The sequence below is a fragment of the Dendropsophus ebraccatus genome, chromosome 5 (genome assembly GCF_027789765.1).
Source record: "Dendropsophus ebraccatus isolate aDenEbr1 chromosome 5, aDenEbr1.pat, whole genome shotgun sequence".
NCBI classification, from domain to species: domain Eukaryota; kingdom Metazoa; phylum Chordata; class Amphibia; order Anura; family Hylidae; genus Dendropsophus; species Dendropsophus ebraccatus.
In genome coordinates, this window is record NC_091458.1 from 156862556 (window position 1) to 156888437 (window position 25882).

Consider the following 25882-nt stretch of genomic DNA (forward strand, 5'->3'; position numbering starts at 1 on the left):
AATCCAACAAGTCAGATGAAACCCCCAAATTCATGTAAATCTGTGAAGAGGTTTGTCTTAATTCTTCCATTTCTTCCCTATACCAAGCTGATACCAAGCTGATCTTGTTCTAAAGAGAAGGATATTTGTTTCCGCCTACAGAAACACCGCAGAAGAGATTACAGGCAGCAACGTTGGATTTATTACTTGGCCGATATCTGGTGGATGAATCCAATAAGAAATAATAAATAAAAAATAAATAAATAAATAAATAAATCTATCTATCTATCTATCTATCTATCTATCATCCATCTATCTCCTATCTATCTATCTATCTATCTATCTATCTATCTATCTATCTATCTCCTATCTATCTATCTATCTATCTATCTATCTATCTATCTATCTATCTATCTCCTATCTATCTATCTCCTATCTATCTATCTATCTATCTATCTATCTATCTATCTCCTATCTATCTATCTATCTATCTATCTATCTATCTATCTCCTATTTATCTATCTATCTCCTATCTATCTATCTATCTATCTATCTATCTCCTATCTATCTATCTATCTATCTATCTATCTATCTATCTATCTATCTATCTCCTATCTATCTATCTATCTATCTCCTATCTATCTATCTATCTCCTATCTATCTATCTATCTATCTATCTATCTATCTATCTCCTATCTATCTATCTATCTATCTATCTATCTATCTATCTATCTCCTATCTATCTATCTATCTATCTATCTCCTATCTATCTATCTATCCATCTATCTATCTATCTATCTCCTATCTATCTATCTATCTATCTATCTATCTATCTATCTATCTATCTATCTATCCCCCATGGCCGGCGTTAGGGGGGGGCAAACAGGGCACTTGCCTAGGGCCCCCTTCCCCCGGGGGCCCCCTACGGCAATTACATAATGTGTCAGAGGCAGGAGCACAGTGGGAGCGTCCTGCAGCGTCTGTGAATGATCCCTGGCTACAGATATCAGGGGTCACACGGAGGCTACAGGACGCTCTGCTGCGGTGTGCTGCTCCCCCCTCCCTCCAGCTTCACTACACCATGTGACCTCCCCTGTGTCACATGGTGTAATATTACAGCAGTCGGGACATGGAGGAGAGGGCTGCAGGCTGCAGTGTGAGGATCCCAGCCTGCTGCTGCTGCATGGACATGTGTGGATGCACCACTACTCCCAGCATGCTTCTAGAGGTAGTAAGTATACTGCGTATGTAGTGTGTAATGTGTATGAGGGATGAATGTAGTGTGTGTTACATGTCATGTGTATAGTGTGTGGGCTGGATGGGTTGGATCTGTATAATGTGTTTTCATGGATGTGTTAGTGTGTGTGTGTGTGTGTGTATATATGTGTATATATATATATCAGCACTGCTGACTCCACTGTCCAGCAGAGGTGTAGAAGTGAATAGACTGTATATAGGAGCTGCAGCCATTCTCCGGCCTCATCCGTCCTATGTAATTGCTGCAGGTGATCACTGAGGCCGGTGATTGGCTGCAGCTCCTATATATAGTGTATGAGGATGTCACTAAGGCAATACCGTGTATTTTATTGAGAAAAAAATAAGGTGATATTCAATCCTTAGGTGGTGGTCACTCTATGGGGGTAATATTGGTCTGTATATAGTGTGTATATAGTCATTATGTGGCGGTCACTCTATGGGGGTAATATTAGTCTGTATATAAAGTCATTAATGCCATAGAGTTACCACCACATAATGACTCTATATACACACTATACAGACCAATATTACCGCTATAGAGTGACCACCACATAATGACTCTATATACAGACCAATATTACTGCCATACAGTGACCGCCACATAATGACTCTATATACAGACTAATATTACTGCCATAAAGTGACCACCACATAATGACTCTATATACAGACTAATATTACTGCCATAGAGTGACCACCACATAATGACACTATATACAGACTAATATTACTGCCATAGAGTGACCACCACATAATGACACTATATACAGACCAATATTATTGCCATAGAGTGACCACCACATAATGACTCTATATACAGACTAATATTACTGCCATAGAGTGACCACCACATAATGACACTATATACAGACCAATATTATTGCCATAGAGTGACCACCACATAATGACTCTATATACAGACTAATATTACTGCCATAAAGTGACCACCACATAATGACTCTATATACAGACTAATATTACTGCCATAGAGTGACCACCACATAATGACACTATATACAGACCAATATTACTGCCATAGACTGACCACCACATAATATTGGTCAGTATATAGTGTATATAGAGTCATTATGTGGTGGTCACTCTATGGCGGTAATATTGGTCTGTATATAGAGTGTATAGTGTCATTATGTGGCGGTTATGGTGTGGTGCTAATATTGGTCTGTATATAGTGTATATAGTATCATTATGCGGTGGAAGAAAACACATAGTGTGTTTTCTTCAATAACAGTATGGAGGTAATATTTGGCCCTGATATAGTTTTTTAAACATTTTTTTAAAACAAAGCATATGAATAGTTTTTGTGTTTACAACACTAGCTGCAGTCCTGGCATGTATAGTAGCTGCAGTCCTGGCATGTATCGGCAGTCCCGGCATGTACAGTAGCGGCAGTTCCGACATGTACAGTAGCTGCAGTCCCGGCATGTACAGTAGCGGCAGTCCTGGCATGTACAGTAGCGGCAGTCCCGGCATGTACAGTAGCGGCAGTCCCGGCATGTACAGTAGCGGCAGTCCCGGCATGTACAGTAGCGGCAGTCCTGGCATGTACAGTAGCAGCAGTCCCGACATGTACATTAGCGGCAGTCCCGGCATGTACAGTAGCGGCAGTCCCGGCATGTACAATAGCGGCAGTCCCGGCATGTACAATAGCGGCAGTCCCGGCATGTAGCGGCAGTCCCGGCATGTACAGTAGCTGCAGTCCCGGCATGTAGCGGCAGTCCCGGCATGTAGCGGCAGTCCCGGCATGTAGCGGCAGTCCTGGCATGTAGCGGCAGTCCTGCCCTGTAGCGGCAGTCCTGGCATGTAACCTTCTGAACTAACTCAATGTGAGTAAGGGCCTAATACACGGAGCGAAAATTGTCCAAATCCGGACGATATCGCTCTGTGTAATAAAGACTACAGTCATCAACTGATCATTGTCTTTTGGCAAGTGTAAAAATCATTGGCTGCTGATTGTGCGTATAACATAATAAAGCTTAATAATACTTACCTTATCACGTCCCCCGGTGTCCTCAGGCTTTGTCTGTTTGTTACGGCCAGTGATTGTCTGAGCGGCCGATCACTTCAGAGAGGGGACCAGAAGTGAGAGCTGCAGCTGCGGTGACTGGGAGATCCCACAGACACGGCCGGAGGACACCGGGAAACGTGATCAGGTAGTATATATCTTTATTGTTCACTATATACAGCAAGGGCTGCATAGACATCACTAATGATATATATATATATATATATATATATATATACAGCCTTTGCTGCACGATAATTGAGCCATGTAGTAGGCTCTGTAAGCGAGCTCCATTCTACTAGATTGGCGCTCACTTCTCCGGAATAACACGGCCCTTAAAGTGGCCGTAAACTTCCAATAACTGCTGGCTGAACAGTCCTTCAGAAGACAATTATCTCTCCCATCTGGCCCCATCCTCCCCATACACAGGAATGTTCTGCACAGATGAGTTCCTGTGTTCTCTATAAGAGGGATAAGCTCTAGCCAGACAGATCTGATGGCGGCTTATCTCTCTGAGAACAAAGAGGTTGGATGTTGATTTTCCATCACGCCCGACCCCTTATGTCCACTGATGTCATCTGTCAGACTGTCCACAGAGCCCCATACACCTTACACTGATGGCCGAACCCACCACGAGCAGCAGGTACCACCAACAAAAGTGTAAAATGTATGGGGACCTTAAATTATTGCTACAATATTTCAGCATATGGGGCCCCACCTTTAACTTTGCCCAGGGCCACATTTAGTCTAAAACCGGCCCTGCTATCCCCTATCTATCTATCTCCTATCTATCTATCTATCTATCTATCTATCTATCTATCTCCTATCTATCTATCTATCTATCTATCTATCTATCTATCTATCTTCTATCTATCTATCTATCTATCTATCTATCTATCTATCTATCTATCTATCTTCTATCTATCTATCTCCTATCTATCTATCTATCTATCTATCTATCTATCTATCTATCTATCTCCTATCTATCTATCTCTATCTATCTAGTAATAAATTTACTCAAAGAGATCGTTCTAATCTGTTTCTATTTTATTACTTTGTATATTTTATTTTTAGTACATTATTATGGGCGGAGACATCCTACCTGAGCTGTTTTTAACAGCATTTAATAAATTAGTTTTACAGAAAACCCATGTATGTAATAACAGTAGACTGTCCCACACACTATTCACTAGAATGGGAACATTTTCTGGTGACACTTTCCGACCTGTCCAGAGGTCATTCCTCAGAGAGGGGGCATTTGCTATTCTCTTAGTGTAGCAGAGCTAAGCACAGAACAGCAGAGCTCAGGCCAACAGCTATGATGCCAGCCCTAGGGCTGCTGGTGAAGATAACCAATCATGGTGAAGGAGCCCACCCCCAGAGAAAACCAGGAAGTGGAGCAATCAAGCAATGGAAAAAGGGGAGGTGGGAATAACCCTTTATACCGATTTTGTCAAAAACTTTACCTGGGCCAACAGCGACCTGATCTATTGACGTATTTTGCCATTTTCTTGCATTGTCTATTTTTTTTTTTTCAAATAGAAATTAGATAAAAAGAAATTCTATAAGATTTGCACTGGTTCTTTGGATTTCGTTGACATTGGATACTTTGTGGTCAAGTGGAAGAGCATAGAGGCCATCTATTGGTGGAGTGGACCAACCTAAACTTCCGAGCCATATAAACCGCCCTTAATCACCTAAAATACGCCATAATCAATGCTGATATAAAACATCTTCTGATACTGTCCCTTTCTGAAAACAGCCATCAAAGTGAGTGACGTAATATGTTATATTACACATCTGTCATTCCCACTAAACTGGACCACAGATCATGTCTCGGGTATACCATAGAATACAATACGTAACATAGAGCCATGAAGACAATGAGTCAACTTCATATCAATTTATTATGTCGAAATTCCCAAAATATTAAATAAAAAAATCAATTAGTAATTATTACATAATAACTTAAACTTTTGCCAAGGGGAATTTCATGGTCACTTACTCTATAAATAGTGCCCTAGTTTTAATTACATTGCATAGACTTTGAGATACAGAGTAACATGCGCCATACTATTCATGGAAGCCGACTCAGAGCTGGGCCTCCCATGTGCATGGTCTAGAAATAACAATAGTCTATTTTAGCCTCCTTTTTTCTTTTATTCCGTAGATATATATATATATATATATATATATATATATATATATATAAAAAATCGGTATAAAATTTCCTGATACAATAACATGTACATTCTTACTTGCTATGCTATTTGCTTTATTAAAGATAGGGGCTTTAATTAAAGAGGAAACCTGTAGTACAATACAGAGTGTGCAGAGAGTGCTGAAATATATATGTATATACCGGAGGGTGACAACAATATTTCACAGCCTCTAAAATCAACTATAGTTGGAATTTCCTATTACCAGTTACTATAAGGAGAATAGCCATTGAGTACCAACCTAGATCAATACTATAAGTGGATTTAAGAAACTTTGTAATATATCTTATCAGACAAAAATGCTTTCTTATCCGGTTGTCACCACTCTGAAAAATAAGCTTAGGGACAACTTTTGTTTACTAGTTATGACTTTTAGCAACTAAACGATCAGAATTCAAGCAATACGAGTTTATAGAGGGCAGAGGAGGGAGATGGTTAATACACACATACACGAGAGGGAAGGAGAGAGAGAGAGGGACAGGTCTCATCCCAGGGCCAGTAGCGCCATTTTAATTTGTCCCCATGTCTCTTTCCCGCATGACCGTGACTTCAATATTCGAAGAAGAACATGTAATCTAAATTGATATCACAGACATGACTTCTTTTTATTGTCAGAATTTGTTAACTCGTCAATTACTATTCCAAATAGTAAAGTGTCATTGGTTTCGCATAGCGAACTGCTCCTGTAGTCAACCATGCTGAAGAACAGAGTCAAAGTGAGAATTAATGCAAAGGAAGCTGGCAGACAAAGAGAGAACATTGGCAAAATGGAATAAGAGAAGTATAAGAAATGGAGGGAACTACAGCACACTGGCAGCGAGTGAATAGAGTCTGGGTAACAGAGCAAAGGCTTGCAAGATATTAGAAAAGAAAGAACACAGAGTATGAGAATACTGGCAGCATGTTAGGACTCGGAAAAGAACTTACAAGCAGTCTGCACTGGCATGTACTGGGAAACTGGCAAACACTGAAGAAAAAAGAAGAACCCTGATATACTCAATCCATTAGCAGTAACATAGGTTTTCCGGAGGTTGTCTTTAATTTGTGCCAATAACCTTAATCCTGTGACACGGCCTTTAAATACTTTCTTGATCTATTACTTGATAAGAATGAAGCAGCAAATTCTGAAATGACAAAAATAGGACTTTTCCTGTTAAAAAATAAGTTTTAGTTAGAGATATATATATTATACACAAAAGAAGCTGGCAGGATAGAAAGCAATCTGCATACATGGAGATTGGGGTTGTGCAAGTAATGATGGTGGTGAACGGTTTGGCAATATGATTTGTTTTCTGCCCCTCCCCACTTACTTGCCTGTCATTTCACATCTTGGAAGCATCCCTTTTAAAGGGGTACTCCGGCAGGGGGGCTATTTTGGGATCTAGCCGGGGAGGAGGTGGCTGAGGGAAACGACATCCACTCCCCTCCCCAGTTCCAGCGGCAGGTCCCGTATCGCGGCACTCCAGTCCCCGGTGCCCGTCCACTTCCTGGTGTCTGACTTGGGCTCGAGACGTGACGTCTCAAGTCTGCTGAGCCAGTCAGTGACAGAGACGGGATCTGAGCGGACTTGAAACGGATCCCGCCTCTATCACTGACTGGCTGAGCGGACTTGAGACGTCACCAGGAAGTGGCCGAGCACCGGGGACCGGAGCACCGCGATACGGGACCCGCCGCTGGAACCGGGGAGGTGAGTGGACGTCGTTGCCCTCAGCCACCTCCTCCCCAGCCAGATCCCAAAATATCCCCCCCCCCCAGGGTACCCCTTTAAAATGTGGAAAGTCAATCATGTGTGGGTGAAACCGCGCCTGCACGTGATGTCCAATAGCTGCACAGTCTCTCTGGTGTTGCGGTGACACTTTGCAGTTGTTGCGAGGGGCTTAAATCCACTCCTCCATGTCTCGGAAGGGGGGGGGCTGAAAAAAATTGCATTAATTTAATGATTCACATTTTCCTGATATTGCCATTTATTACTGTAACTGTAGAATTTCTCCAGGAGCAATGTGCATCGAGATTAATGCAGTAATATATGAAATAGGAGCCAACAAATTCACCGATCTACAGACTAGAAACCTGCAGCCGACTTGTGTTTATCCGGATTGTAAATGACGCGCTCTTCAGACTGACGTGCACAGCTACACTAAACTAAACAAGACGTTCTCCTGACCTACACATTATAGGACAATATTGTTGACATGAAATCTTGCCAGTCTTGGTCTGGAATCTAAGGACTGAATTTAATATGCTGTATCATCTGTCAGTACTCGGTGGTCAGGAGCGGAATGATTGTCATATTGCTGAACCTGTTACATTATCACAGCCAACTTCAAGGAGAGATGTAAGATTTCTGCTGTCTAGAGATGTACAAATCCGTCCCGAACCGACGTGTCAGAATGTGTCAAAGAACAGTCGAAAGTCACTGTCAGTTTGCAGATTGGAAAGGATACGGGGTATTTACTGTAGATCTGCTGAATACTGACCGAATCAATGCTTGTTTGTTTTTTCAGAATTTTTGAGTTTGCAACTGACGTTTGTAGGAGGCAAACAAGTTATCTGCTCTAGTATAAAAATAAAAAAAAAATTAAAAAAAATATATATATATAAAGAAGGGGTCTATGGAGCCTCAGTTGCGAGTCTCAAAACACGGACATAGCTAGATATCCCTCTCTCCAGAGAAGGAAGCCTGTTGCCAAGGGATGCTTCCCACTGGGGGGGGGGGGAGGGGAGGAGGGGTTTCACAGTGGAGATGGAGTGACCAGCTCATACACAGTTTTCTTTGTCTTCAGCAGAAAGCAGCAGCTCAGAACTGGGGGAAGGAGACTGAAAAGATAATTACACTTATGGAAGAATTGTTAGTCTCCAGGAGGGGGGATGATTCAACATGTATTACCTGACCGGAATATCCCTTTGTCTATGCTATGATGGATGGTCTGAACCACACTGTAAATTAAAGCTAGGTAATCATGCAGCCGCAACATCACTAGATTGTTCATGCGTCCCTAGCATTAGTCAGCTTTGGGCAACACATTTCCTATTTTACAGTCACAGCTGAAAAGCATCGACTGCTGGCGATATCTGCATCTGGATAGATAGTCGGACCACCATGTATAGGGCCTTTAAAGAATGGGGCCTACCGACATTGTCTGGCCTTTCTGCATTAAAGCAGAGTCTTACTTCTTTTAATGTTTTAATTATATATATATATATATATATATATATATATATATATATATATATATATACAGGATGATGATTAGTGGTCTTGAAATTAGTTTTTCTGAATGGTAAACATTTTTTTTCCATTGAATAATTTTACATCTGGATTTTAGAGTAGGGAGTAAGAGATGATCAATTCTATACTTAGACAGAAAAGGAAACATGATAATTATATATATATATATATTTTTTTTTTTTTTTTTTTAATAACCTTTCATGCTTCAGGCTGACATCACATTCTTTAATTTGCTATCTTAGCTATTAGCATATTGTTACGGTTACATTTATTACTATATTAGCCAAAGCATGTAAAGTAAAGTGTAGGGTAAGTTGTAGGGTAAGGTGTTAGGTTAGGTGTAGGGTAAGTTGTAGGGTAAGGTGTTAGGTTAGGTGTAGGGTAAGTTGTAGGGTAAGTTGTAGGTGAAGGTGTAGGGTAAGGTGTCGGGTAAGGTGTAGGGTAAGGTGTCGGGTAAGGTGTAGCGTAAGGTGTAGGGTAAGGTGTAGGGTAAGGTGTCGGGTAAGGTGTCAGGTAAAGTGTAGGATAAGGTGCAGGGTAAGGTGTAGGGTAAAGTGTAGGGTAAGGTGTAGGGCAAGGTGTAGGGTAAGGTGACTCTCTGTATGAGGACATTGACATCATGTGAGCAAACAAATAACCAGCCCCTAATTAAATGTCATATTTCTCCATGTCCTCGTTCTGGACACACGGTTTATATTCCTAACTTATTCACACACATAAGTATATTCTGGATGGTAAAATGAAGATTGTACTTAATTTGTGAAATTTTATACTCAGACAGAAGCAGGTGAAAAAATTTGCATGGTAATACGCATAATTATGCTCATTTTTTCCAAACATGACTCTGCTGAATCAGCCAATGCTACAGTTGCAATTGCATAAATCTCATGTGATGCAGACAAGATAGTTTTTTTCCGAGTATGATTATAAAGTCATAGTAATTTTTTCCTGAATGTATTCATAATGAATAACTCTAGAAAGTTCTCCAACAAAACAAGAAAATGGATAAAATAGGATATCACTAATGAATGTTTTTTTTTTTAGCATGGTCTTTCTTACTTTCTTAATAGACCGAGCATTAAAGGGGCACAAAAAAAAAAATCTTTTAAATTGACTGGCGTAAGAAAGTGTCAGAGATTTGTCATTAACTTCTATTAAAAAAATCTCCAGACGTTAAGTACTTATCAACTGCTGGATGTCCTGCAGGAAGTGTTGTATTCTCTATAGTCTCATACAGTGCTCTCTGCTGCCACCTCTGTCCATGTCAGGAACTATCCAGAGAAGTAAATCCCCATAGAAAACCTCTCTTGCTCTCCAGACTGGACGGAATACACCACTTCCTACAGGACATACAGCAGCTGATAAGTACTGGAAGACTTGAGATTTTTTTTTTATAGAACTAAATTACAAATCTCTGACACTTTTTGGCACTAATTCATTTGGAAAAAAACAATATTTTTTGGTAAAGTATCCCTTTAAGAGCAGATGTGATAGACTGATTTATTAATATTGGGCAAAATAACAAGTGCCCCTGAGAATATTCAGGCAAAGGGTTAATTCACACTACATCTTGACAATACGGTTATTATTTCACTCAGTCCGTATACTACACAATAGTGATGAGCGAATACTGTTCGATCGAATAAATATTCGATCGAATAGTGAGATATTCGAATATTCGATATTCGTACAAAAATCCCGCAAATATTCGATAAATATTCGATAATCGTTTAAATCCCCCAGCTTCAGGTTTCACCCTCCAAATGGTCAAATAGATGTTTTTCACTAATCGAATACTTGTTCCCATAGACTTTAATGGGATCGAATATTCGAATATTCGCGGGATATTCGTACGAATATCGAATATTCGAATATCTCACTATTCGCTCATCACTACTATACAACAATAATGTTACTAATTACATCTTGTCAGTTTAGGGTTACTTACAGTTTTGTGTTTTTTCTTTAGCACAATATACAGTACGTATATACTGGGATGAGGCCGTCCTTCTATCATTCTATCATCTATTGTAACATTGTGTCCTGATCATGGCGTCTTTTACATAGAGATCACAGAAAAAAAGGATATGGTGTGCTAAGTGCCGTTACATCACTGATTTAGTAATCCCTACCCTCTGTGTTTTATTACAGTTGTCATATAGAGAGGTAAAATATAGGTAAGTATGTAGTGTCCCAGCACAGGTGTAGTGATATTGTAGTGTCCCAGCACAGGTGTAGTGATATTGTAGTGTCCCGGCACATATGTAGTGATATTGTAGTGTCCCAGCACAGGTTTAGTGATATTGTAGTGTCCTAGCACAGGTGTAGTGATATTGTAGTGTCCCTGCACAGGTGTAGTGATATTGTAGTGTCCCAGCACAGGTTTAGTGATATTGTAGTGTCCTAGCACAGGTGTAGTGATATTGTAGTGTCCCAGCACATGTGTAGTGATATTGTAGTGTCCAAGCACATGTGTAGTGATATTGTAGTGTCCCAGCACAGGTGTAGTGATATTGTAGTGTCTCAGCACAGGTGTAGTGATATTGTAGTGTCCCAGCACAGGTGTAGTGATATTGTAGTGTCCCAGCACAGGTGTAGTGATCTTGTAATGTCCCAGCACAGGTGTAGTGATATTGTAGTGTCCCAGCACAGGTGTAGTGATATTGTAGTGTCCCAGCACAGGTGTAGTGATATTGTAGTGTCCCAGCACAGGTGTAGTGATATTGTAGTGTCCCAGCACAGACGGACCACTAGGTTTTATAAACCTGGATAAAGTAACTCTCTTATGTTCAAACAGAAGGGGATGAAGGAGATTGTATTGTTTGTTTTTCCGCACTAGGTGTCACTGTTGTATTTATTATATGTGCTATGCCATGCACAGCTGAAGGTTTAAGGGTTAACTGTTATGTCACCTGCTATGTCTTCTTTAATCACAGGGTCAGGCTTGTTTCCCATGCTTTTCTGCCTATCCTCTTTATTCTCTCTTACCCACACACAGCCTCGACCAATCACACGCTATCTAAGTTGTCCCTACAAAAAGGAGCTGGTGGGAGGGTCTTTGCTCCTTAGTCTTCTAGTAGAGCCAGTGGAGAGAGACACCACAGAGCAAGAGAAATTTCTTCTACGTTGCTTACTACCGCTAGCATCCAGTGCTAGAAACCTTAGGAGGGAGCGACGTCCTCTGTGGAAAACCATGTCCATGCCAGGGATAATTTCTGCAACAAACAGGGTAGTCACCTGGAGCTAGGAACTGGCCCCAGTAGGACAAATAGTTTTAAGAAAGCTGACATATCTTACTGCAACGCATAGCTCCTCTGGGAAGTCTCAGAAAGTCTACTCAACCTAGTGCAGGGTCCTGGGACCTCGTACTACCCTAGCAGGACGGGAAGCCAACACTATTGGGCAAAAGGTGGTCAGACTAGCAAATCTATATGTGAGTACGAGTATCTTCTTCTACTTCTTTTCTCCCTTACACTATCCCGGCAGAGTACATTGCTACATTGGACAAGGCCCGCAAGATCTTCATTTACTATACCCTGTTGTTACAACTCGTGCAGTTTATCGTGTATTGCAGCATTGCAGTAAACCAAGTTATCCTGGTTAAGTGATTGGACTCTGGTCTATTCTTTTGCACCTGCACCCACACACCTGATCACACTTGGGTTATCCAAACCTTAAGCACAGTGTCTGTTTGTCCAGGGGTAGGTTCCAACACCCCTCCTAGCCACTGTGACAAGTGCCCAAGTGACCCTACACCCACGCAGCAGACACAACACTGTGTAGCTACCTCGGCTTACAGCAAGTATAGTACATTACCAAGTGTAGTACCTTTAATGTACTACATGTAGAGATATACTTGCATGTGTTATGTTACATCATGAAAATGTTTCTAAACATAATATATATATAATATATACCCCCCCCCCCTTTTCTTTTTATCCCTAAGAATAACTGTATGACTGCTGGTAGTATAGGCAGCCCCAGAATTTACCTTCATGCCCTTCTGCCTCTTGTGTTTTAATGAGCGTGTGGCAAGTTCTAATCAGCCGGCATTATGGATTGCACTGAGGCATTTTCTGCATAACTTAATGTGTAATGATAATTGTGCTTAATTGCTTCTGGGTTAATTTCTTGCAGGGGTTTAGCACACATGCCGTACTGTTAGGATGAATGTAACTTTTCTGCTGGCGTGGAAGCTTCTAAGAGTAAAGCCGGGTTCACACTGTGTTTTTACAGTCCGTTTACATGGTTACTTTTAACGTAAACAAAATGAATAGTGGCCGCAGAAAACTGACCATGACAATCTCTCTATTTACCATCAATGGTCTTGTAGGAGATAGCTGATCGCAGAGCTGGGCTGTTGCCATCAGTCCTCCATTTATGCCTTAGGACTTATTCCCACGTCCCAAACTCCACGGATCCTACAGATGAGGAAGACTTGTAGTGGACTCTACCTGTCCAGCATCATTTCTCAGTATGATGCCGGGAGTTCGGAAAGTGATGGAATGTTTGTGGCACTAGAATGAGAGAGCTGTGCGGCTGATTACCTACTGTATTTTCCGGCGTATAAGACAACTTTTTAACCTTGAAAAATCTTATTAGAAGTCGGGGGTCGTCTTATACACCTCATATGGTCACCCCATACGGTTGAGGGGCTCAAAAATGGCCCACCGTATGGGGTGACCCCTATTAAAAACAAAAAAAAACATTTAACTCACCTGGGGCCCGTTCCCGGCCTCTGCACGCCTCCCGTACCGTTCCCGTCGCAGGCAGTGTGACGTACATTACCTTTGCCAGAGACAGAGATCACCGAACCTCTCCCAGGCAGCCCAACGTCTCATCAGAGAGGCTTGAAGGCATTCAGCTGCCGGGAGAGCTTTGGGAGAATAAGAGAGGCTTCGGGAACTTCCGGTGCCTCTCTCATTCTCCCGAAGCTCTCCCAGCAGCTGAGCGTCTCTGAGCCTCTCCACTGAGACATTCTGGGAGAGGTTCGGCGATCTCCGCCTCCGATAGTGTACATCACACTGCCTGCACCAGGAATGGCTGCAGTTAACCCCTGCCTGACTGCAGCAGGGGTTCTTAAAAGTCAGGGGTCATCTTATACACCCAGTCACCTTATATGCCGGAAAATAAGGTAGTTTTGCAAAGATTCAAACACTTTTCCCACTCCCGGCATCATACTGAGACTTGATGCCAGGGGGAGAGAGAGTGTCCACTACAGAGCTTCCTCATCTGTAGGACCAGTGGAATATGGGATGTGGGAAAAAGCCCTTACTGTCCCTCTATTAACCAATCACAGTCTCCCTCTCTTACATGTATGTCTTATTATCACAGCCATAGGCCATATTATCTATATCCTAGGCCATTAGGAACCTCTCAGCAGTGGCCTGCAGCGGCACCAACCCATATGACTATTCTTTTGTTCCTTGGTGGTGACATTGGAGTCAGGATCTCAGATGAAGTGTAAGGAACCAGAAGTGTTCGGATGTTAAGGCATCCCACTGGAGTTCTAATGTGTCTTGCAGAAGCCACATATATGTATATTTCATTTAGGCATCCCTTCAAGGGTCGAAATATCCAAAAATTAGAATGAAAAAATTTAATAAGTATAACTGACGATCTTTCCACCATCAGTTATCAAAGGTGTATGACCACTCGAGCGCGCAAGCACTGTGCTCAACCGAGTGTGTTCGCTCAACACTAGTCACAACGCAAGCAGGAGACCAACACCGTTGGCAAGGCAGGGGATGGGGGGGGGATGGGTATAAGTATTTAGTTTTTCAGTTTTTCCCCGCGAATTAGCACTTTAATTTCTAAAAAATATTCATCTGTACAGCCCCTTTAATGTTTTCTTGTAAAAATTTTACCTGAAATAATCTTTCTTCAGAAATAGGAATAAACCTTTCTAAATATTTTGGAGATTGTATCAACATTTTTAAAATCTAAATGCAAAATTTGTATTTGCTCCACATTTGCTTCCATTTCCTAAGGAAGCAGCGAACATTAATAAAACAGCACACTGTATGTGGTGCCGACTGTAACATATTGAAAGCGCACTTTGCATCATTATTTCCTGGCACAGCGTCTGGGAGGAATGCAGTGACATTGGCACGCGCTCCCATCACCGCATGTAGTTCATTTGTTAATCATGTATGAATTATAGGAAACGGATCATGCCAAAGCAGTTTAGTGCTTGTTCTCTGCTGACTTACTGTACTTGGTGGGGTATGAGATAGGTATTTTTATCAGTCCACACTGACATGCAAATTTATTTCACAGAAAATTATCTCCATCATTTTAGCTTTAGCCGAACCTTTGAATTCAGTATATATATATATATATATATATATATATATATATATATAGTAGATATTGGCGACCACCTCCCGACTCCCAGGGTGCAACTCAAAGCCAAACATCCCCAAACTTCTTTTGACCTCTGAATTGTAAGGCTATGATCACACAATGTATGTTTTGAATTAATCACGGTCGTTGTAAGTCAATGTAAGTATATGTTGCATTCATTTCAATGGATTCCCGGCTGGAGTGTATACACTCTGTATACACTCCGGACGGAATTTCGAACTCCGGACTTGAAAAACTGACATGTCAGTTTTGTGCGGCCGCTATTCATTGAATATTCTCCGCACAGAACTGACAGTTTACACAATGTAAAGTTCAGCTCCGGCCGCACTTTCCATTGTGTGCAATGGCGAATTGGGATTCGGGCATACGGGAATGCGCCATATTGAACAGAATTCAAGTTCAAAAGGATGAACTTTACTGACTCTAGCCGTTCTGTGACATGGCCGGGTCACAGAATGGCCATTGTCCCCTTGAGACTCCAGCTTATAACAGAGAAGGAAGGAGAGCCGGGATTGGCTGGGCTAGGGCAGTGGGGACTGATAATTGGTAAGCTAATTAAGGAAGGGGGTGGTAGTAAGCTAGTCATACCATAGCGGTAGGTGCGGGGGGGGTGAGCACACTAACTTTTACTAACCCCTTAAGACAACACAGTCAGTTACCTGTATGTTAAAAGGGTTGTCCAGCCAGGATCCCAGGGAGGGGGTGGCTGAAAAAAAAAATAACATACACCTCCCTCTCTCCCATGCTGGCACCCGTCTTCTAATGCTCTAGTCCCTGATGCACGGCCGCTTCTGGGTTCTGAGATGTGACGTTAGACGCCCCACTCAGCCATGCCCAGGCTGTAGCAGTGACACGGAATGGCTGAGCGGGCCTGGTACATCACTTCTCAGAACCTGGAAGTGGCCGCACTTTGGGTACCAGAGCACCTGGAAGATAAGTGCCAGTGTGGGAGCTGGGGAGGTAAGTGTGTTTTTTTTACCCACCCACCCCCTTTAAGCAACCCCTTTAAGCACTTCAGTGCCATGCAGGCCTATGGTATGCTTCAGGAAAACTGCAGATGAACTGTTATTAAACGGCCCAAGTAATCAATAAATCATGGTTACCCCCAACAAGCTGTAGTGGTCATCAATACATTACCGGGCTTGGCAGTCCACCAGCCATTGTTAGGCCATGTTCCCACTCTGTAAGACACCAGCTGTTCTGTGATCTGTCCAGAAAAGATTATCGGATGATCTTCACTGCTGCTGAATTGGGATGCGGGCACCCGCATCTCAATTCGCCGCTGCACAGTGGGCCCATGGCTCCAGAGGGCCCAGTGCCCCCATTATAATAACTCCGTTGCCGCCGCACACCTCTACCCCATCATCTGGTCCTTCCAACAATCCATTTGGTGCTGCTCTTCCAGCATTCAGTGGCAGCAGTGGCATGCACGTCTGCTAGAGAGTCCTCTGGACGGTGACATTTCCTGTATCCACACTGGCGCGGAGGCCGGAAGAGGAGAGCGACATAGCTCTTCAGCTCCAGGAGAGAGAAACACTGGTGGGGAGTGATGGGACAGGTGAGTTTACTTTTATTATTTTGTTTTTCCCATAAAGGCTGCACAGCAGAGGGGGCTCTTCATGGGGTGCTAAGCAGAAGACCTCTCCACTGATCCAGAAGGTCAGATTGTGACAGGTACATGTTATTAAGGCTGTAGAAATACGTTATGCTCAGCAGTTCAATAAGCTTTTTGTTATTGAGCACCCGAGCAGCATACAGGGCTAGTATCGAGTATGAATGGGGGCAATGAATATAGCATTGACCCCTCATGGTATCGTCCCATCCACTTATTATTATCTTCAGTTTATGTAGTTTGGTTTATGGACGTATTTCATATATTATAATATTGCGTCTTAACTTATGAAGGAATTCTAGGTGATATTTTCCCATTCCTTCCAGATGTTTCCCCATCCTTTTTGTTTCTATACAGAGCTGGTTTTTAGCTAAACGGTGGCCAATGGCTTCAGTGGGCAGTTGTATGGACATCAGTGGGCAGTTATATGGACATCAGTGGGCAGTTATATGGACATCAGTGGGCAGTTATATGGGCATCAGTGGGCAGTTATATGGACATCAGTGGGCAGTTATATGGACATCAGTGGGCAGTTATATGGACATCAGTGGACAGTTATAGGGGCTTCAGTGGACAGTTATTGGGGCTTCAGTGGACAGTTATATGGACATCAGTGGACAGTTATATGGACATCAGTGGACAGTTATATGGACATCAGTGGACAGTTATATGGACATCAGTGGAAAGTTATACGGACATCAGTGGACAGTTATATGGGCTTCAGTGGACAGTTATATGGACATCAGTGGACAGTTATATGGACATCAGTGGACAGTTATATGGACATCAGTGGACAGTTATATGGGCTTCAGTGGACAGTTATATGGACATCAGTGGACAGTTATATGGGCTTCAGTGGACAGTTATATGGACATCAGTGGACAGTTATACGGACATCAGTGGACAGTTATATGGGCTTCAGTGGACAGTTATATGGACATCAGTGGACAGTTATATGGACATCAGTGGACAGTTATATGGGCTTCAGTGGACAGTTATATGGACATCAGTGGGCAGTTACTTCAGCCCACTCACGGCATCTATGCAATAAAGAGCTGCCCCCCTACCCATTTTATGGAAAAAACTGCAGCCAGGTGACAATGCAGTAACATTAGACAATATATTGAAGGACCTTATCATGTGACAATGATGTCACCCCAGGTCCTTTACAGGCTGCATTATGGAGGGAAAAGACTAAAGTTAGTGCCGCCATAGATACAGAGGGTTGGGGGGCCCAAGCTTGGTGAACAGCCCGGGGCCCATAGTAAAATGAATCCACCCCTGGTGCGAGGTTCTTCCTCTTTACCTACTCCCAGACGACCACTTTATATCCTGATGCAAAACATAATGCCGTAACTCAGAACTCATTGGACTTCGTTCGCACGCAGTTTTTTACATATGTATTTTGCATCAGAACCCATGTGAAAACCCTGAGAATTTAACTTCCCATTAATTTCAATAGGGATCTGCGCCGTCGTCTGAGTATACGCCCGTGTACACAGTGGAGTTTCCAGACAGAAAAAAATCTATCATACGAACATAGCCTAAGAGGCCATCAAAATCTAACACAGTTACAAACTACTCAACTTTTTATGTCGCTTGTAAAATGTAAACGGTACAAAGTAGAACGAGTCTTCAAAGGAAGATGCTCTCAAGTCTTCCAGATCACTCCCACATGCATTTATTTCTTACGGTGATGCAACCGTATTGCCATAGGCAACATATGTTTGCCTGTACGGCTTTGATGGTGCGTCCGCAAAGTAGTTTTGCAGCGTGAATTAATCTTCGATCCGTTCACGATGAGAAACTTTAACAATGCCTCTGTGAGCATTATAAGAGGAATAAGCCGCGCAATTGTCATAATATTTGACGTGGCGATGATATATCCTGTACAAAAACATTCACTACCGTATTTTTTTTTTTTTTACCTACTAACATGATTTCTCAATATTCTGAAGACATGAACTGCTCAATATGTTATCAGCAGCACAAGATTGCCGGTACACTGGAATACCCCCAACAGCCTTATAACAACAATATTCCCCCCGCTTCATTGGGCGATTTAAGACCCTCTGTGGACCTTTTAAGTCTGCTCTGGCCGAAAACTAACACAGTGTTGCCTTGGCAACTCTTAAACCACAGCAGCATGTTAATGGCCCCACAATGAGTATCATGGAAGGGGCATGTGGGTAATACAAATGAGAGTTTGCCCTCCGACCTTTGCCCTCTGTCACACCAAGCTATTGTTTATAGCTTTCTTATAACAGGAGATAGACAACTTTGGATCATATACATGTTTTTTTTTAAATGTTCCATCGATTAGACACTTTACTGCCCATATTGCACATAGTTTAAAGGACTATTAAAGACGTCTCATGCAAAGCTACATAGCTAAGGAAGCAGTGAATTGACCCATACACTTGTCTGTGGAAACAATCACCTTAAAAATTGCTCCTCTGAAATGCATGACACATCCGTGCACTTTAGTGCCCTGACCACACCTCTGTGACACTTTAAAAAACTGCATGCACTTTTTTTTATCTGATGAAGAGGACTCATGTCTTCGAAACGCATCATATCTGGGCTGATTTTGTTGAATAAATTCTTTTAATTTAATCTAAGTTTTTGACACCTCTCTCTATGTGGACAGCACTGACCTAGAGTACCATATAGGAGCGACCTTTCTACACAGTGGAGGGACCACACAATTTATTAACTGACTTTACTGTTTGAAACACCAAGAAGGGGGGGCATTACTATTACTAAATTACTATTTGGGGCACTACATGTTGAGAAAGGTAAGGAGGGAGTTAGAAGAATGTGAAGCCTAAGATGTTTGTCTGCCGAGATAAATTATTGCTGCAAGAAATTGTCTGGGCTGGATGGAGTAAATAACATTAATCAGGGAGCACGCCCCCTGTGAGTCACTAGATGTAACTGCACTGAAAAATCTTAAAGGGGCCTGTGTGGTCTGTAATGGCAATGATGGTAATAGCATTTGTGGTGTTGTGCTTAGATATTGGAGGTTTTTCCTATTGGGACATAGATGAAAATTCTCGCTGCTGCTGAAAAAAGTAATGTATGTGCATTTTAATGGATTTCAGGGAAAATTGTGTGTATGAGAATACATTTCAGGGGACACAATGTGTACTGTAAATGAATTTTGAGGGTATGCTGTACACTATAATAAATTTCAGGTGGTCAAATGTGTATTATAACAGATTTCAGGACTTCTGGGAGCTGTAGTTTTACCTTTAATAGTGTGTTAATGTGATGTAATTGATTATAGGACGAAACAAAACTGGCACTCACCAAAGCAGGATCTATGGAGTTTATTCAAAGTTCAACATTGCAGGGAGAGAAAAGATAAACAGGTGGACTCACTTCTGACTCAGGAATGAGTCCACCAGTTTATCCTTCCTCTCCCTGCAACACTGAACTTTAAATAAACTCCATTAATCCTGCTTTGGTGAGTGCCAGTTTTGCTTCTTCTCACGATTATATTGACTGCTTGTCTCCATACTGTGCACTCCATATGGATTATTATGATATAATCTCCGTATATATGTGTGATTCATGCTAAGCTGGTGCTGATACATTCATACTTGTTCACACTATGCAATTTGCACACTGTTACTGTTAGCCATGGCTGTGTGCAAATTGCATAGTGTGAACAAGTATGAATGTGCAGGCTTTAATTGTTTTGTTATGTTTCACATGTGGGGGGGGGGGGGGGTTGTTCCCTCTTTATAGCCGTATACTTCTTCCAGCTCCTGCTGGTGTTTTCCACAGAGTTATGTTACCCCTATATGCCCAGATATGTAGACTTAGGGTATGAACCCACTTTCCGGATCCGCAGCAAGCAACTTGCAGCAAGACTCGCTGTGGATCCTGGCCCTATACTTTCAATGGCAGACAAACACGCAGCCCGCCCCGTTAACCCCCCGACCACCGGAGCTGATACTTTACCTGATCCCGGCCCCGGCTTCCTCCGGCTTGCTTCGGCGGCTCCCGGTGTCTTCTTGTCCCGCTCAGCCAATTAGTACGCTACAACGGGGCAGCACACTGATTGGCCGAGCGGGACGTGCCGGGATCCGCCGAAGCAACCCGGAGGAAGCCGGGCCGGGATCAGGTGAAGTATCAGCTCCGGCGACTGGGGGGGTTAACGGGGCGGGCTGCGGAAAACTCACAGCAAGGATGTACATCCCTGCTGCGTGTTTGTCTGCCATTGAAAGTATAGGGCCGGGATCCACAGCGAGCCTCGCTGCAAATACGCAGCGATCCAGCAAGTGAGTTTGTACTTTATAGTCCGAGAGAGGCCATTGTTAGTGTAGGTCCAACTCTCTGAGGGCACCTTAACGTGGTGAGTTGGTACATTCAGTTTGATCAAACTGTCTACTAAGAACCTCATTTTTTTCAAAAGATTTTTCAAAAAGATTTTTCTAAAGACTTTTCAAATTTTTTTTTCTAAAAAACCTAAAATGTTATATGGCACTTGCTCTTTGCTGCAGCATTTTCTGTTTTGTAAGCTGGTGCTGATAGGCTGTCTTCTCCTACCTGTGTATATTGATGTGATTACTATAGCATAAATATTTGATCTACATTGATGTAGTTACCATATTTTCCGACGTATAAGACGATTTTTTAACCCCGAAAAATCGTCATCTTATACGCCGGGTGGCCAGGAGGCGCAATTAAGGATGGGAACGGGAATGGGAACTGTTTGTTTTTTATATAGGGGTCGCCCCATACAGTGGGGATGCAGCCATTTTTTAGCTCCCCCACCGCATGGGGCGACCCCTATATAAAAAACAAACAGTTAACTCACCTGGGGCCTGTTCCCAGCCTTAATTGCGCCTCCTGGCATGTTCTCGGCACAGGAAGTGTGACGTACACTGACTGCGCCAGGGATCCCCGAAGCTCTCATCAGAGAAGCTCGGAGACGCTCGGCTGCCGGGAGAGCTTCGGCGATCTCCGGCGCAATAAGTGTAAATCACACTGCCTGCTACGGGAATGGGCCAGGAGGCGCATGGAGGCCGGAAATGGGCCCCAGGTGAGTTAACTGTTTTTTTTTTTTTTAATTTAGCTGCAGTTAACCCCTGCCTGACCACAGGAGGGCTGCGGTCAGGCAGGTGTTAACATTTTCCGGCGTATAAGGCGAACCCCTGAAAATCTTCTTGAAAGTCAGGGGTTGTCTTTTACGCCCAGTCGCCTTATATGCCAGAAAATACTGTACATAACATTATTATTATTATTATTATTACTATCCTAAATATGTGAACAAATGTCACAAATAGAAAAAGTTTTGCGACTTTCAATGGCAGTAACGTATATTGTAAGATATTTAACCAATATAGTAGGCTTAGATCTTAATATTGGCTTGAATAACCCCATTTTTAGGAGGATATGAACACTATTATTTTCCCCCAATTTGTGAGTAGCTAGCCATTAGGGTCCATTGGACGAATTTATTTACCCCACAAATTGGTGAATCAGCCAAAACAATAAACTCATTTCTACTCCCAAGTTCAACCATTTGATTCTTAACGGCCTAATAGTTATTATGTCCAAAAGTGCATGATAACAATGTTATAATTTATGGGCACAAACAGATGGGTCTATTAGGAAAGGAAAAGGCCTGCAGCCATTGCTTTCACCTAGTCCTCCTTAAGAGAAGAATGCATTAAATGCGATCTGAATGCTAAACTAACTCAAGGATTGTATTTGCTACTTGATGACACTGAATGGCATGAGGTATTTGTGACCTCAAAGGTAAAGCACCTGCTAAGTGCAGTACAAGGTCAGGTGCCTGTGTAGTACCCTATAAAATGCTGAACAATATTTCTATGCTGTAAGTACCCTTACAATTTTGAGTTTTCATAGAGCAGGCGAGCCAGGAGGGCAAGCTCCTGAATTTAATAAACAATGAGATATAGACAGCATTGACCTTGCAAACAAAACAAAGGACAATACAAGGTGAGAGCAGAAACAGTTAGGAACATCCTGAAGAATTTTTTATTTTTTTTTCATATCCTGGTGGGAATTTCAAACAATAAAGATAAATCCTAACTTCTTATTTCCTGATTGTGCATACTGTATGTGCAGCAGGTCGTAATCCTTTCTATCCCTTTTCTTTGAATAGTGTAATCGCATTGCATTCAAATATGATTATTTATATTTCTTTATAACATTTTTCTTGAATTTAGAAAACACAATACAGTAACAGTAACAATTGTCTGGGACACAATCCAGAAAGTGCACAGAGTTCTATTTCCAAGTACAGTGGCACCTTGGTTTAAGAGTAACTTGGTTTAAGAGCGTTTTGGTTTAAGAGCTCAGAGTTTTTCAAAATTGTGACTTGGTTTAAGAGCATTGCTTTGGTTTAAGAGCTCCCTGTACTAGGTGGGAGGGGCAGTGGGGGAGGGGTATGGTCTGCATAGTGGGGTCTACAGCCCTGTATTCTGACCCAGGAAGTCTCCCTCACCTTCCAAATCATAGCAGATCCACTTCAGGCTGGGTCTTACATCAGGGGACAGGACTGTGGAGCTAATCTCTCCATAGCTGTAACCCCTCTCTCCCCGGACAGAGAGCGCTGCATGTATGTGCCCACATCTGTCCTGCTCATTCCTCCCTGCTCCCTGCAGTCTCTGTCCGCCCTTGTGTTTCCCATCCTCTCCATTACTGTACAGTACCTTATAATATCACAGATTCTGCTGTTTCTGAATGTTTTTTTCATCTGTTTTACATGTTATTCAGAATAATAAATCAATATTTATTTGGGGAGTGGAACCAATTGTCTGCATTTCTATGATTTCTTATGGGAAAATTTGCTTTGCGGATTTGGATTACAAGCACGGTCCAGGAACGAATTATGCTCGTAATCCAAGGCACCACTGTAATCAGAATTTATAGTGTAATGGATGTTATATTGTGAGCCAGACGAAACACAAGACAATTGTAGTAAGTGATATAGTACGGCAGAGATAGCGCTTTTGGCCATGATTCCGTGTGCATGTTTCCTAGCAGTCTGTCTGATTCCAGCACTTGCTCTGTGGTGATTGACAGGTTCCATCACACCCATCTGACTTCATCTGCTAGTCTTAGTGATGTTCAGTTGCCTTCTAAACCTATCTCCCTTCCCTGCCAGTCTGTGTTCTGTGGGGTCTAGATGTCAGAGGACCAGTCCAATCATTCTCTGGACCAGGACTTTGGCATCTCATAAGAAGTCCACTTGTTTTCTTGTACACTGCTTGTAATAGCAGGAATGGAGAGGATGGGAAACACAAGGGCGGACAGAGACTGCAGGGGGCATGAAGGAATGAGCAGGACAGATGTGGGCACAGTATAGCAGCACTCTCTGTCCGGGGAGAGAGGGGTTACAGCTATGGAGAGATTACCTCCACAGTCCTGTCCCCTGATGTGAGCCCCAGCCTGAAGTGGACCTGCTATTTGGAAGGTAAGGGAGACTTCCTGGGTCAGAGTACAGGGCTGTAGACCCCGCTATGCAGACCATACCCCTCCCCCACTCCCCTCCCACCCAGTACAGGGAGCTCTTACACCAAAGCAATGCTCTTAAACCAAGTCACAATTTTGAAAAACTGTGAGCTCTTAAACCAAAACGCTCTTAAACCAAGTTACTCTTAAACCAAGGTACCACTGTATATGGATATGTTATATATGGAATAGATAGGGAATATATGGATATGTTATATATGGAAAAGATAAAAATAAATGATCCTTGAGAGCTGATGAGCAATAAAAGGTGTTATCTTCTGAGGAGGAATCTCTGTTTTTAACTTCAATATCTTCTGGTTATCTAGTATAACTATATTAGTTCCTTTTGCATATATGGTATCCTGCACAGTTGTTGTATTATTTACACAGTTGTTCATTGGGGATAAAAAGGCGACGTCCGCGCAGTCCATCACTGGCGGCAGTAGTGACTAGTTGAGCGGTGATTGGCCTAAGGGGTCACTCCTCTTCACCAGAGCCCACTGCAAGGTGGGTTGGCCTAGCTGTGGCAGGTGACCCGCAGGTCGCTACCCCAGGCTTAGCTTGCTAGCGGCGGCAGGTGAGGTGCAGCTGGAGACACATAGATGGCTGCCAAGGCCACAGCAGGACTAGAACTGGGACAGTAGTCACGGACAGCAGTAAGGGGAACCATGGGCAGGAAAGCTGGGACCAACTCTAAGGCTAAATGTGCAGAGGCTCCAGCAGGAGAGCCAGGGAGGGGGTGATGGCCGTGCATCAGCCAGTTAGGGGCACTCTGGCACTTTTAATGTAAGTGATCCGGCACACACGGGCCTCAGGAGATGGGGATGCATGCACCAGCCAAAAGATGGAATGGAGTCGGCACCGACAATGGAAGGGAGCTGGGGACCGGTGACACGTCTGACGATGGCCGGAGATGACAGCGGACAGCTGTAACATATGTAGTCTTGCAGATCAGTTCCATTGAAGTGAATGGAGTTGAACTGCAATACCACACACAACCTGAGGACAGGGTGGTGCTGTTTTTGCAAGAAAGTAGTTGTGCTTTTTGTGAATCCTTTAGGACACTTTACAGTTTGATGGCCTATACTACGGTATTATACTCGTGTGATTTTACCTAAAATGTCAGCGTACCAACATTTGCCATTGAGTCACTCTCTTTCTTCCTCCTCCTCCGTGTTGTCGGATTCCTACACGTTCTTTCAGCCTTCTCGTGTGGACGTTACAGTTTCTATGTTTATAATATGACTGGTTTCTAAAAGACGTTGTTTGCTTAAACAGATGGAGGTTATTCCCTTTACAAAGCGAGCTCGCTGGCTGACATATTTCATGCACTAAGCTCAAACATGATACAAACAGTATTTGCATCACTGCTACATAATATAGAAATAGGGAGAAAAAAAGATATATTTTGGATAAAAACATTGCTATTTTTTGGGTGGGAACTAGAGACGAGTGAATCTACAGTAGAAACAAAGCAAATTGCTTTGTTCTTATCGCCATTACGCTCAACCGGCTGCTCCGTGCTGCTGCTACCTGGGTGCTGGGAAAAAATGATGCTGAAAGGGTTAATCTAAAGTCAAGTTGCTGACGAGCTCACTGAGATTAATCCTCCCAGCATTTTAAAGTTGCAGATAGGGACTTGTTTACATCAGCCGTCTCAGAAGGAAGGCGGAGACGGAGAGAAAAGCTCACACACAGTTTTT